This window comes from Lonchura striata, chromosome 19, assembly GCF_046129695.1.
Source record: "Lonchura striata isolate bLonStr1 chromosome 19, bLonStr1.mat, whole genome shotgun sequence".
NCBI classification, from domain to species: Eukaryota; Metazoa; Chordata; class Aves; order Passeriformes; family Estrildidae; genus Lonchura; species Lonchura striata.
Genome location: NC_134621.1, coordinates 7,453,189 through 7,468,740, shown reverse-complemented (window position 1 = coordinate 7,468,740; position 15,552 = coordinate 7,453,189). Strand labels below are relative to the sequence as shown.

Here is a 15,552-nt window from a genome sequence, read left to right as displayed (position 1 = left end):
AGCTCCTGATTTCATGGAACAAGTAGGCAAGCATCACTCGAGCAGTCAGTAAGACAAGACTGGAATCTCCAGTTGCATTAATCTCTTTTCTAGCATTCTTTCAATCAGTATGGGAAAATATTTTTTCTCCCAAGCAGTAAAATACTAAATTATGTACTTATGTTAAATAGATGCAGTCTCATTAATGACATAGAAGTTTAAAGTGCAATAAATACTTACTTGAGAAGCAGAAAATCCTGTAATCAAAATGCTGATGTAATCAATCCTGTAATCAAAATGCTGATGATAGCTCTCTTGGAAGATGTAGTGAGGAAGGGACAGTGAACCCACCTGTGAACTGTTTCTCTGCTCCAGTTAAAGTAATGTCCCTATGGAATTTGTTTGGAAAACACTTTAGGAAAAGATCAGACTGCAGCAGTTAAAATGAAGACAAGGTGCTTGGCTTATGTGAGCCATTTCTAATCTTTTTGAACCAAAGCAGAAATGATGGTCCCATTCCTACACCACCAGCAGTTTGGGAGGCTGCAGTTCACTAAAACAGAATTACATGCAAAAATCTCCACCTATCTCACAGAAGGGGCTGCATTTAATTTTCATAGTTGTTAGAAAATAATTTTTTTTGGCCACTTTTCCCTAACATGTCTGACCATGTATAAGCCCTCCCCACAAACCATTCACTAGGAGAATCTAGACGAAAATCATATTTCTGGAGGTTCTAAACCTCCTGTGTAGATTAGTGAGCTGCAAAGAGGGGAGGTCTATCTGCCACCAGTGATTGTCTTACAGAACATGAAAACAAACCCACAGAGTTGCTGGCTGGCTATTTTTACATTTCTACCCATACAAGTTTGGTCATGGTTTCTCTAAGGATGCATAGCTGTCCTCATTTGAACTTGTAGAAGATCTCAATATCCACTTTTATGGATCGTGTGTCTTTTCTGTTCAGCCAGATGGAAACTGGGGCTGTTTTCCCAGCTTTGCAGTCTGGATTGCAAGCTGAGGTTTGCTTGGCTTTTCTCTGTTCCTTTATTTCCTTTTCATTTTCTGTTGCATTTGTCTATCCAGGAAATTACTGCAAATTACACTGGGACACAAATTTACCACATACCAATTCCTTAGCAGAAATTCCCTGTGTTAATCTGCTCACCATGCCCCAAATCTTTCGAAAGTGGAATAAACTCCCTGTTACTTACTGAGTGCCCTAAGTGACCACACAGAGTTGCTGCATTCTCTAGCACAGAGACTCTGACACCTTAGCTTCCTTTGCAGAATTTTTCTACTAGCTATTAGCTATTACCTATCTTAGGTGACATTTCAAAAATATCTTCAGACATGTATATTATGTGTCTGCTGGTGCCTGGTTTTGCATGTTAATAAACCAGTTCTTTCTGTACAAATCTCTGAGTCCAACCTTTAAATCAAGAAATGAAGCGACTCCCAAGAAAAACAGATTTTTAAGAACCACTGTTTTAAAATACTCCTTGTACAGGAGAACAAGCTCTTATTTTATGAAATGCCTACTGATCTCTCAACACTCAGAGCTGTCTCACACACACAGGGAATGTTGCCCCACATTTGGGGGAAGCTATTATCAGTGGTCAAAGTAAGAACCATGAGTGAGAACTTTTGGAAGTTCTCCATTCCCATTTAAGATTTAACCAAAGAATAGGAAACTGTTAATGGTGAATTTCACCTGTAGAATCATATACAAACTATTCATGTTTTGTTAGGGGAAGGAAATAATTTATCTGATTTACTTTACTTTTCTAACACTGAGTCTATTTATTTTTTTAGTTGCCTAAAAGAATTTCCCTGATCTTACCAGAAAGAAAAGGACAGCAGAAAATCTTTGGACAAAACCAGAGTCTCTCTCTCCAGTTTCCCCCACTTAGCAAACATGATGCATATTCTGTGTTGTAGCATTGAACTATTAAAAACTGACAATAAAAATTCAGGAAAAATCATAGGATCAGAGAATGGCTTGGGTTTGGAGGGACCTTAAAGCTCCTCTCATTCCACCCCCCTGCCATGGGTAGGAACACCTTTTTCTAGGCCAAGTTGTTCAGACCTCCATCCATATTAGAACATTATAAATTACAAACTGTTATTAGTTTGTTTTTTTTCAACTCTACAAAAGAGAAAACTATGGACAGAAACCAGAAGTTCTAGAAAGGAGAAAAATTCTGGATTTGAACAAAATTGTTCTTATGCATGCAATACCAAAATATGAAGGCAATGATAGAGATTGTGTTGAATGCAAAGACTGAATTAAGGTCTGTGGAGATCCCTAACATAATAGATTTTGGATGGGGGAACTACTAGAGAGTAGTTTGTTTTTTTTTTTCAAAATAAAACAACTTAGTAATACATGGACACATGGCTTGCATTTTTGTTCTGTTTGTTACCATACTGGTATTCCATTTCCGTTTGGGGGAAATAAAGGTAACTTCAGTTGAAAAGACTATTGTTGGCAAGCTTAAGGACACAAGCCAGTTATTATGTCCCTAGTACAGCAGCCAGCATGGCACATTTCTACTGCAATCGGAAGTTGGTCAGTTCTAAACCATCTAATTAAAGCAATTATTCTAGGCTTTAATAGTTTATTACTGCAGTATCAAGAGACCCTGCTGAAACTGGGTCTCTACTCTCTACAAACAGTTAGCAAGAGAGAATCCTTTCCCTTCCAAGCATTCAGTGTAAATAACTAAGACTCAGAGGAATCAGCCAAGTGAAGATATGAGTTATCTGTGGGTTTAATTACCTCTGCTGGAGACATGATTAGCAGCTGATCGTGCTTAGTCCCATTCCTGTGTCTCACCACTTGGGTGTCTTGGATTTTACATGTAATTTTGATCTTTAACAACAACAACAACAAAGGTAAAATTAATTATGAGCTACTAATTAATCTCCGTTATTGGGCACTAAAAATTTCAGGATTCTCATCCTAAAGACCATGGAGTTTTTAGCATGACAGAAAAATTTATCAGTTTCATAAATGTTGTATGTAATTAAGTAAGTTAATTCTCTAAAACATCCCTTGAAAGTTCAACTCAAAGCTCATTGAAATCAGCTAAAAAGTTCCATAAAATTCAGAGGCTTTTGCATCATGTTCCCTTTCTGTCCTAACAAAAACCCTTTATAAAATTAATTTGAAATTCCAAGATAAATCTAAATACTCTCTTTAAGAAACGTAGGTGTTTAGCCAACTTGCAATAAACAATCCGGCCACTTTTTGGGAAGTCTATCAGTGTTGAAACCTGGGCCTGTAAGGCAAACTTTGTGAGCAGGATAAAAGTCCCAATAAAGCTGGTTGGGCACTTTGTAAGTACATTACATATTTTATTGCTCACATGCACAAACCCATCAGTGTCCTGAAGGCAGTTGTCTTTCTAGCTCGTTGATTTACAGCAAGAAAGTAAATCAATACACTTATATGTATAAAGAGCTGAATTTGGTGAGGTAAGACCCATGAGGAGGTGTTTGCAAGACTAAGGTCTGAGACACTCAGTTTACAGAGAATTTGCTCAGTTTAGTTTGCAATAAAACACACGTTATGTCAACAGCTGAAATATGAAGTCAAAAGCATCACCTTTTTCAATATCAATATTAAGTTCAGCAAAACATTTCAAAGGAAAAAAAAGCCCCCTGTAACAATGGCCACAGTTATTCTCAAGTGCAGTTTGTCTAGCACTAAAGCTGTGCATTACTATCACTTTTCTGCTCTCCACATATTCCTGCAAGGCAGTTAGTTTTTAAATAATTTTAAAAATTGCTATGAATCAACCTAATGAAAAATGTGTCAGAAACTGAACAGAGGTTCATAACAACACAGCAAAGACAGAGAACTAAACAGAGAACTAATTAATATCTATATATAACATTCAGCTGCAATGAAGTCATGCAGCTGAAGTTTGTATAAAACCACCTACATTTACCTCTCACTTGGCCACCTCACCTGGAAAGGCTCCTTGGACTCTGTGACTGGACAGCCAGGGAGGCTGGGGGTAACAGGCTAAAATATTTTACTTTTCCCATTACTATCCTCCTATAGCATCTCTCCTGTCTCTATCCCAATGCTTTCTTTGTCTCTTGAATGATGAATCTAAATCTGATCCTCACTGGCCCTGTAATCAGGCTGTGAGGGCTGACTGCTCAGTGTAAATAACACCACTTTCACAGCTTAACTGTGGCATCCTGTGGTTTAAAGAAAGAGCCCTATGAACATGACAGCAAATATCAAGTGGAGAAAGCTTTTGCCATTCTGTTCCATTCCCTTAATAGAAAATAGCAAGGAGTTAGTGTTGTTTGATAGGGACAATAATGAGATGGGATGGGAGCTGTCCAGAGCAATGGTTATCCCTAAACTGCAGACAAGCAGTGACAAAATGAAAGAAAATTCAACTCCTCACATCATTCTTTCCCTTCACCCTGTTTTTCACTTCCATTGCTCAGAATCTGGTATGATCTCTGAAACTTCATCTTTCCCTCAATTTACAGATTTAAAAAATGCCTGTAGTGTGCTATGATGTAAAATAACATGCCTCGCTATAAGACATCAAATCTTGCAATTCTCAGCTTCTTATCCTGTGAATGAAATTGAGTTATTGTTCATGTACTGCTGCAAGAAACCATTCTTTAGCTAATATGACCTGTAGTAGTTCAATTAAATTTGGTAGTGCTGAAACTTGTTATGGCTGAGGTTCAATCCTTACCCCTGTGAGCACTCAGACAGCCACTTACTGTCCTAAATGCTCAAAATAGATACAGATAATAACACAAAATGTAATTTATATAATAACATACCATTATTATGGCATTCACTTTCAATCCCAAATTGGCCACCATGGTCAAGTTAAGGCAGCATCAGTCTAAGTCAATACAAAGTTATGCCAGAAAACTGAAGAACACTTTAAATAAGCTACATTGAGACATTCAACCGCCCAGTGATGCCACAGGGTTTCTTTATACACAGTACAGCAGTGAAAAGCAATCAGGAGGTACTAGACAATGGAGGCCACTTCTAAAATAATCAACATTAATTAGCTAGATGTGGCATATTTCATACTATGTCAGCCCATTCAGTTTCCAAAAGCCCCTAAAATCATAATCTGAAATTCCAACTCAAAGTAAAGTGCTATGTTGATTATTTTTTAAAAAATAACTCTCTGGCTATATATTAAATAAAAATTGAATGATTACTTTCTCTTTTGAGCCAAAAAGTATTGTCACACCAGACAGAATCCAATAAAAATGGCAAGTTCTTTTCCATATTCTTTTGCAATGATCATAGATCGAATTTTCTATATACAAAATGCCTAATGATATATATATTTAAGAGGTACAAAAGGCTAAATGAGAATTCTAACTCAACATTGACTTTTGAACAAATTTGATATACTTCATTATAACAATTTTTGAAATATGGTCATAATTTTAAATATTCTAACATAAACTTCCCCAACCACTGTAATCATACATTCAGTGAAATATTTCAAACTCCTTCACTTTTCAAACATGTGCTGGTTGCATATGTCAACTCCCACAACGTGTTACTTTAGTCATTAAAATATTGGACCTGAAATTTCTACCTATTTCAAGTGACAATCTGACTGATCTAAAACTTAGTTTAGCTACAAAAAACATTGTGTTTCAGTCTGAGTATCTACTCTCCTTTTCTAAAAGAGTTTGTTCCTCCCCTGGTGATGCATGATGGCTGTTGTATAATCTTGTACTGCCCAAAAGAGAGGCTATAGAATCCAGCCTATAAAAGCAGAGATTTATGAAGTGGCAAATATTTGCTTGAGACAATTGCTGACCTCAGAGGAACATCTTCAGGAGCCCAGGCCTGCTGAGCGTTGCCATATGAGTCACACAAAGATTAGCTTGGAACAAAAGCTGCAGCAATTTTGCATTTAGAAGAAACTTGGAGTCAAGGTACATCTTCTCAGCTTGACTCCATGTGAAATTTAAATCCAAAGATCATTAATTTCAATATTGTCAGGATACAAAAGGAAAAGGAGACATTAGCCTTTAAGGTTTAGAAAGGAGTGTTTTAGGATCCCTCTGCAGATTTCCATCTTTCCTAGCTCAGCCTCTGCTGTAAGGCAGGACAGGAACACTGACCTTGGAGCTGTTCTGTGAACATTCCTGACATGCTCCTGGGGAAAGCAAGTTTAGACAACAGCTTCAAGCTCATCTTGAACTCTTCTAAAATGCACTCCAAACTCTCAAGGTTTATTAGCACAGAACAAACCCAATCTGAATCACACATTAGATGATCCTTAACACAGCCTTGAATATGACACAAGAGGAGGCTACAAAATCAGTGATGAGTTTTCTTCTGGTAAAACAAAACAAAACAAAACAAAACAAAACAAAACAAAACAAAACAAAACAAAACAAAACCCAAGAAAAACAAAAATGGAAAACTGACATGCCATAGGAATAGAAGAAAACAGCTCCTCAAATTCCATGGCTAAAGAATTAATTGAAACAGGACATAAGCAAATAATACTAGTTCTCCAAAGAGCTGTCCATTAAAACACTCTTGATAACATTCTAGAGGAGATAGCAAACATTAATCTAAGTCTTCTCATATGCACAATGTTTATGTATTTGAAAAGACTTTAAGATGTGTTTTGTTTATCCAAATTCCTTGCTGAACACTTTCAGATGTCCCACCTACTCTTGCACTTTGTGTGTGTGCTACTCATTGCCATTATATTTTCATCACGTCACATTGTTAGTTTTACATCTTAATTGCTGGGGAATATGTATGTTTCAATGAAATAAATCTTTGGGCTCTAAAATTTTCTACTTGTTTATTCAGTACAGTTTATACCACATCCAATAAGCCTACACATCAATTTAACATAATGGGATTATAGCAAATTTTGTCATAAATGAGCTAAAAATGGCAACACTAGGAATGAAGATGTGAAAGCATTGGATTTAGTACACCTTAGAAACCAGAGTGTTCTCATGGGTCTTTGAAGAGTTTGCCCTCTCATCAGCCTGGAACTAGCTAAGCTCATTGCTGCAGTGTTTTTACAGCTGCTGTTACCTCTGTCAGTAAGAGCATGCTGCTCTTACCCAATGCTACAGCAAGAACTGTGCATGGCTCAGCAATACACCATGACTAAATGGGGGGTGGGGGAAGGGGCAATGAAAGATTTGGGGTGAAGTGTCCTTTTTCAAACCTTCCATCAGTTTAAGCAAGTAGTAGTCCCATGAGCTAATTGGCATTTGATCCTCATGCACCTCTAGCCACAATACAAAGTCTGCAAATTAGACAAGAGCCAGAGTCAGGACTTATATGAGCCAAGTATTCAGAGTGTAGCTACAACCAGACTGTTTATGGTCACTGGCTCCTTCAATCCTTTATGGTTCTCTGAGAAAGCCAGATCAGTTCCAAGCTTGGAAACACCTGCCTAGGAACCATTCACCATTCCTAGGTTTTCTGGCTCTTCCCACAAAAGATACTGAAAAGCTTTTACAGAGGAGGATGCCCCCTGCCCACTTTGATGCAGTAGTGATGTATTTTAGTGAAGAATCACACAAATGGTAACAGACTGCAAGGGGCAGCACCACCCCAGACCGTCACACCAGTCCTTTTTCCAGGACTACAACATAAAAAGCCATAAGCCATACACAACCTAATATATGATCTGCTTTGTATCCAGAGGTATCTTGGAGGAGTTAACCTGCTGATCTTTTAATGAGTAAATCAGATTGAACAAAGAATTATGTTATAAGCTTTGGCTTTTACTTGGTGTTAAATATTATATAGTATATAAAAATGGTGAGATCCTGATATTTGATCTGTGTGAGATTATTCTTCTTGCTAAAACCATGAAACTTTGCCAACTCCTTGGCTCCCAGCCACATAAATCAGCTTCTCATACTTCTTCCTATAGGTCAGTCATCATACATGTCTTTAAGACTAACATCCACTTTTTCTCCTGTTTCAGCTTAGTCTGTATTGATGTTCTATATCTAAAGCATCAAGAAACTGAAATAGGTGTTGCTATCAATCCGTTCTGCTTATTCTACATATATTCTTAGATATTTGCATAATAGTCTATGTAATATTCTTAGATATTTGCTTCCTTTTCAAGTATATATATATATATATATATATATATAACTTCTGTAGATCATTAGAATTCTTATTATTTACTTGGTTTTTGGATAAAGTGATCCCTTGGTGTTACTTGCCTGTCTTCAGATTTCTGAGTCGTCTTTGTTTATGTATGCAGTATACTTCAAATGCTGGGATAAAAGCTACAGTATAATAATTGCTAATAACAGGACAAACTTAGTAAATGTAAAGTTACTAAAAGTTCTCTCAGTGCCTTATTCATACAAAATCTCTAACAGCAGGCCTGGCAAAAGGACTGACACTTTTGTTCATCTGAATGAAAATTAAAAATAAACTCTACATGAAAACCTTGAACAAGGGAAAACTGCAGAAATGGATACCAAATGGTGATGGGGAAAGTAATTAAGATCAATATGCAATGACTTAAAATCTTTGCTAAAAAACACCCCACACTGTAAACCCAGGATTTTCTTCATATATTGCAAAATGTATAAGCCAAATTGTTAGGAACTCAATTATTAGGAACTCAAACACTTCTCACTAAACACACAGTATTTTAATCCTGTAACTTAGCTAGTATCACTGATTCAAGCAGCAATATTGTTTGAAGTCGGGTATAAAAGGATAGAAATAACCCCAGACTGAAAAAGGAAACTATTTCAGTGACTCATTATTGCCTTCCTCTTTATTCAGACACAAAACCTAATATTATTCATAAAGGTGCAAACATGGCAATTTTTCTTCCTTTAAATTGGAGCTGAGAGAGGAACCATCAGTCCCCAGGCGCACGGAGTGCTGCGAGTGCTGTCACCTGGGCTGCCTGGGAAGGGCTCACGGTGCTCGCTGCTGGACCAGCACGGAGCAGGGATCTGGGGCTTTGTGCTGGGCGAGGAATGGGAAGAGCAAGGACAGTTCCTTGCTGACAGGACTGTGGGGAGCTGGTGCGTGACACTTCTGCAGCTGCTCTGCGCATACAGTTACAGCGACTGCTTTTGCCTGCAGTAATCAAATCACATCTGAAATACAAGAACTAAGTTGCCTGTAGGGGTGAATGCATTCACTGCGACACTGAGACTCTGAGTGTGGAATCAAGGGAGCCTGCATCCAGAGGATCAGCACAATTTGTCGAAATATGAACTTGGATGCTTGAATTTTAATTCAAATGTGATGAAAAATTGTGACCAGAGGAACTTTCTACATCTAGTTAGGAAAAACAGAGACAAATTCATCCCTTATGCAAGTCCCCCACAAAATAAACTGGCTTAACATTGGAATCATTCAGATGTCTCTTTTTAGGTAAAATGACTACAAACTTAGGGAGTTTATGCATTAGGCTTTTTCAACTGAGTTTGTCTAGAGCTCTGGTAATACATAACACTTTAGGGACAGCAGTTAACTTCAATACATACAAAGCTTAAATTTCATTATTTTATAGTATGCTGGATTTCACTGAATCATAGCTACTACTTTATCCATGCTGTAGCTATTTTGAAGGAGATAAACATCTCTATTTCTGTTACTAATACACCAGCATACACAAATTCTTTTTCCTAGGCACATACATATAAAAGCACTACATGCACATATCTCTTCTATACCAGGAAGAAAAGCAACTATATCTACCTAGATGAAAGTTAATTCAATTAAATTCACAATAAAAGATCAATAGTTTATCTCAGGTTCTGCACACCTTATCATCAACTTCAAAAGCAAACACAATTTTGACAAGCATTATAATTCAGTACTTTACACTCCTTTCAAGATCCTCATGGCATATAATCTCTTTTTAATGGATGAGGAAGGAAAACAGAGAGGTGAGATGAGATGTTCAGGACTGCAAAGGAAGTCAGTAGCATGCTAAGGATAGGACCCAGTTGAGCTAATGTTTCTAACCCCTGAAATGTTAAAAGCAGACATGTAATCCCACCAGAAAAACAGGCACGCATCACACTAGTGCCCCTGCTTCAAGCATACATGCCTACTGGGAAGTGCTGGACACTCCTGGTTGCCAGCCAGTAAACTTTCCCCCTCCTCAGCGTGAACTCTGATTGTCTGCCAGTTCACTTACCCATGATTATCATTTTTTCTGTCTGATGAGTGTAGAACAATTGCCCCTCGAGCACGGGTTAGCCAGAGCCGGAAGAGCTGCTTGCCTCCAGCCCAGCTGTCGGAGTCTCCATGCAAGATGCTGTGCAAAATGTTGAGTTAAAAGAAAACACGAGTAGGGGGAAAAGAGAGCTCTCTGAGAACCTCCACATGGTTCCTGTTGCTAAGGGAACCACTCCCTTTGTCTGCATAGGTTAGGAATGGCTGCTTCATTTGGAGTCTGTCTCTTAAGTACTGAAAACAGCACAACAATTTCAGAGAGAAAATAAAACATCCAGAATGTCTTGCAACCTTAGAAAAATGGAACCGCCTAGGAATTCTTACATTAAAAGCATCTATTAATACTTGATTTGGGTGACTCCAAGGAGACTGTAGAAGTCCTCTGTGTCATCTGATGGGACAATACACTGCTACACACAGTTTAATTTAGTTATCGTAATCAGCTTTTGTGGATGAGGATAGCTGATTAGAGAGAGAGAGAGATTAAGAAATCAGGTCCAGTTTGCTACAACAAATGTAGAGGGATCAGCAGTAAAAAATATAAGCCTTTAACAGGTATTCATGATGGGCTATAGAAGAGAGATGCCTTTTCTTACATGGGCTCCTATAAAAATCCAAGCCCAAATCCTTAATTCTGATTTCTGTATCTGCTCTGCCCTGCTGCCTCTCTATCCTCATATCCAGCACTGGCCATGTTTGTGAACCCCCAAGTATTTGAGAATCTACCTTCTATACAGGCCCATTGGGCTCAGTCCAGTTCAGCACATGGAGTCAGGAGCCCCTGCTTCTTATCTTACCCTCTGTGGTATTAAGACATAGAGTAGGATCTGTACTTCAGTATAAACAAGATTTCACTGTGAGTCTGAGGCCCTAAAACATGAAGAGCTGATAGAAATTGTCAGGAACGTTGGTACATGGGAACAGAAATCCCCTGAGTCTAGCCTCAAACATCTTGTTTGCATGAAGAAAATCAGCCTCTTTCTGACAATATACAGCACAACATGCATTGCACAGCACAATCAGCTGTTTTCTCTCAGCTGGTGCCAAAGCCAAAGCACCCCAAAATCCTGTCAGTGCAATTTTTTTTCTGTGAATTTGCTTGTTTTAATACTCTAGTATTATGGGGTAGAAATGGTCAAAGATAGATCCAGATACAAATTTTCAAGCATAGACTTCTTTAAGGTTCTTAACATATCTAGAGAACAATCAGAGAAATTAGTTACATTATGTTTGGAAAAATAGACAAAAGTTCAAAATCTCAGATGATGGACTTCCATATGGAAAGCAGAATTTTCTTTTTCCACCAGAGAGCAGCTGTGAGTGCCTGGAACAGTGGAGTGGGTCAGTTCAGTCTTACAGTAAAGAGCTGAGCTTCACTTAATGCAAGGTAGCTGCTGAGGAAAATCAGTGCCAGTGTTCTGTTTTCCAGGGACCTGAACTTTTTTCCCCTCAACCAGATTAGAGTATAGATAACACCAGCGATGCTCTTAGAGAACACTAGTCAGATAAGAGTAATAAGATGTCTTTGCTCACATACCCCAGTCCAGCACTGACTCTTTGAAATGAAGAATTCAGTTGTCACTTCATTGCACGCGTTGAATTGTGTTTGCAGCATATGAGTTGCAACACCCTCCTGTCTTCCTCTCACCCCAGTGAGTCAAATAAAATAGTCAGAATTGCTTTGTAGGGAGGCTTTTCTGCTCTTCTTTTCAAAAGATGAGGAGATTAGAGAGTGCAACGCAGACTTCAGTTTAGGGACATTAGAAAGCAACTCTTAATGGGTTTCCATTGCATAATTTTTATCAAGGAACATTTAATTGGAGACCAATTTAAAAGTTTGTGATTATATGTAATATTTTCCTTTCAGGGGATTAATTTGAATTGCTCCATAGTGCTGTGTATGTGTACACACAAACACACTCATCCCATTTTCTCCTCCTCATGGATAGACTGATATCAAGGCAAATGCAAATAAAAGATCTTGGGATTGTCTGCAGCCTCAGCAAGGGAGACAATGTGTTTTATGACTGAACTGAAGTTTCTGCCAATACTTTACCCACTTTCTTCTGCTGCTTGCAACCCTTGGAATCTTCTTCAGTGTAATTACAATGACAAGAACAAACCATGTTTATGCATGTTTAGAGCAGTCAAAGTTTTTTCCTACCATAATAAAATTCTTCAATGCCACAGATCAATGCTTAGTGAATCTAACAGTGCACTTTATCTAAACCTTTCATGAGTGTCTGGGTATCTAATACTATCATTAATACAAGAGCATTCTTCTGATTATTCCCATTTTGTCACTTCATGATAAAAAGACTTGGGGAGCAAATTCAGATCACATTTGTGAGAGTCAGGGACAGCACCAATGTAGCCTCCTGCATTACTACACAAAAACAAAATAAAACAAAATACCAAGGTTTTCCCCCTTATTTTACCAAAGATATGATTTCTCTATTTAATAGAGGTTTTAGCATCCTATACAGGACATTTACTATTTTCCCATTATTACAAAAGCAATACATTTTTGTCAGACTGGCAGTGAGGCTCAAATTTGATGATGACCATGTGAATTTACAAGAAGTGAAACTCTGCTCAGGAACCCTTCTTCAGTGAAATCTTGAACTGTATCTATTATAATAAATCTCATCTTCTGAACTGAAAAGTAAATGGCAGTAAGTACTGATGTCTTAAGGAGCCTGACTTTGTTATGCTAATGCAAAGTATTAAGAATAGTCAGAAAAGGAATTCCTTAGTGGCTACTTGAATCAACTGCTTTTTGTCCCAAATGTGAACACATCTCAGTCAGAAATTACCTACACAGTGTGATTGAAGCTTATTTATTTACTTACATATAATAAGCAACTGAGCAGCTTGCAGTGCAATGAAGTGAGGCTATGGAAAAGTACATTACAGTGCTCCTGCTTCAGGGCCCTCTCAGTCAGAATTTGTATATGTGCCTATTTTCTGTTTATCATTCAGGTAAAAACATTGAAACCCTATTCCCTCAGTCCACTTAGTGAGCAAGAAAAGATTGCCTGCCTTATATAAAATGGCTTAGGAGGAATTTTTAAAACAAATATTTACAAAGCTCTAAAAACATTATCTTGTTTTGTTAAGGTTAAGTGTGTAAGCACTGTACCTGTTACAAATATACCTCTTGTTATGCAGTGAAAGAGAGAAGGCAGATGGAGCTGTTGATAGCCTCAGTGACAATAGTGCAACACGCAGTTGCACAGGAACCAGTATTCACCTTATAAGGAGAATTTTTCATATTCCTCAATTTTTTTTTTTCAGTCACAAGTTAGAATTAAAATTCCGACATGAGACATTTTCCATAGGAGGGTCATATTTAAAAGACCCTCTATATAAGAAAACCCCTTTACTTTGAATGAACTGACATGGATTTAAATGACCTGTGAGAGTATGTGTATGGTTGTATGTGCATGTATAAGGTTTCTTGTCCACTTTCGAGAGCCCAGACTCCCATCCCTCGTGGCAGTCTGCCAAACAGGCCAGGAACGTGAAGAAACTTGACTTTCTGGCACTGTTCCATCTGAGATGCCGCGGAGCTGAGAGCTGGGAAAAGCGGGTGAGCTGGCAGCAAACCAAGAACATTTCCATCAAAAATTTCATTGGAATAGACATTTTCATGCAACGTGTTAGGTTTTGGTGAACCGGCATTAGCTGAGAGAAAAATGTTCCACTGGAAAGTTTCCAGTTTGTCCTTGTGCTAAGATCTTGGTGCTTGGACCTCGTATATTTCATTCAACTGAAAAATAGATTTTTATTTCCTGGTATCATGCACAGAGATAGAATGTAGTTTACTGTACTACTGATTGTCTAAAATAATTTCTCCTGATACTGTAAAAAGAAGCTTTATTTTGCCATCTGCAGAGAGTGCTGCTGTTTCATGACTCTGTGATTTTTTGCCATCTCCCCATCCCTCTTTATCTCATCTAAATGGATCACAAGAAGGAATGTCAGCAGGCGAGGGACTCAGTCGTGAGAGCACCACTTTGTACTCTGTGACAGATTTAAATAACTATGTCTTGAACAAGATTTCTGTCTTACTTTCTATATTAGTTCAGTAGGAAAAACAGTACATCCCCACCTTGAAGTGTTACTGAAATTCATAAATATGGATTATAACAATAAACCTGTTACAGTTTTAAGAAATTTATAAAATACAGTAGCTTCAAGTACTAAACTGCAGAAAAGTAAAGTATTTAACGTTATATTGAGTACAGATGGCACAAAGTTGTGGCAGAAAACTGAAATAGGGAAGGCTACATGACTAGATGAATAGTCAACTCTATATGGAATGCAATGCATACATTTGATTTCACAGATTCTTTGACACAAAAAATTGTATGCAATATATATAATTTAGTTCATCTAATTCAGGCTGCACGTGTGACAATTCTGAGCTTATTGGAAAACTTGAACAAATTCAGCTTTGTCACTGATGGGGTATGACAAAGCTGGGCCAATTCCATGTGCTCAGCTTTTGAACCTGCCTCTCAGAACTCTTATTCATATTACACCCCATTCAGGAAGTGATCTCACTGGAAAATCTGAGCAAAGCATAGGACAGAAGTTCCAGATTCAAAAAGCTAAGGAATGTTTTCCCCCCCTCCACCACCACTTCATCCTATTTTAAATTAATTTAGTCCTTGTGAGAATAATTGGATCGACAGCCCTAAGGACCAGGGCTCTTGTGGATGCAAAAGGTCACATTTCCACTGTCTTAATTTCACATCATTAATGTTCATTCTTAGCTCCATGTTTAACTTCCCATCTTGGGCATCATAAGACTTCACCCAAATGTAATGCAGAGATAAGCACAGAATTCTTCATTCTGAAAATAAATAATTTAATAATAATGAATAATCATGCAATAATTCACCCCTTAATCTTTTGAGTTGTCATAGCAGAGAAGAAAGGGAACACCCAATTCTCAACTGAGCTGTAATACATAATTGTTCCTACTGGTACTGTAATAGTATCCTTTGGTCACTAGCTCTCTCAATTTTAAATATGAGCACCAAATTTGAGCTAAACCCAGCATTAAACATGTGACAACAGGATTTCTATCTTGCTTTTTCTTACTGGTAATGAAATAAGCACTAATGCAGTAACAAAGTGTCATGCAAGCTTGGGCTCTATAAGTAGACTGTATCCCAATCCTAGACATTGTACAGCATGTCTTAAGGAAGCCTCTGGGCATTCCAGTAGCTTCATGTGGCAGAGTTAATTCAACACCTTTTCTCCATTTTAATTCTCGGAATTTCTTCTTCTTCTGCTTGGAAGAGCAATCCACCATATTTTCAAATTTATGAAAA

At 37.8% G+C, this 15,552-nt stretch overlaps 1 protein-coding gene across 2 annotated transcripts in view; it reads right to left on the bottom strand.

Moving 5' to 3' along the window:
* Positions 1 to 10,339, bottom strand: part of ANKFN1 (ankyrin repeat and fibronectin type III domain containing 1) — a 105,678-nt gene extending 95,339 nt beyond the window's left edge. For both annotated transcript variants that reach the window (XM_021555428.3, XM_021555446.3), the window contains exon 1: positions 10,170 to 10,339. The gene's annotated coding sequence lies outside the window, so the exon portion shown is untranslated. The remainder of the gene's footprint in view (positions 1 to 10,169) is intronic.
* Between the last annotated feature and the right edge of the window lie 5,213 nt (positions 10,340 to 15,552).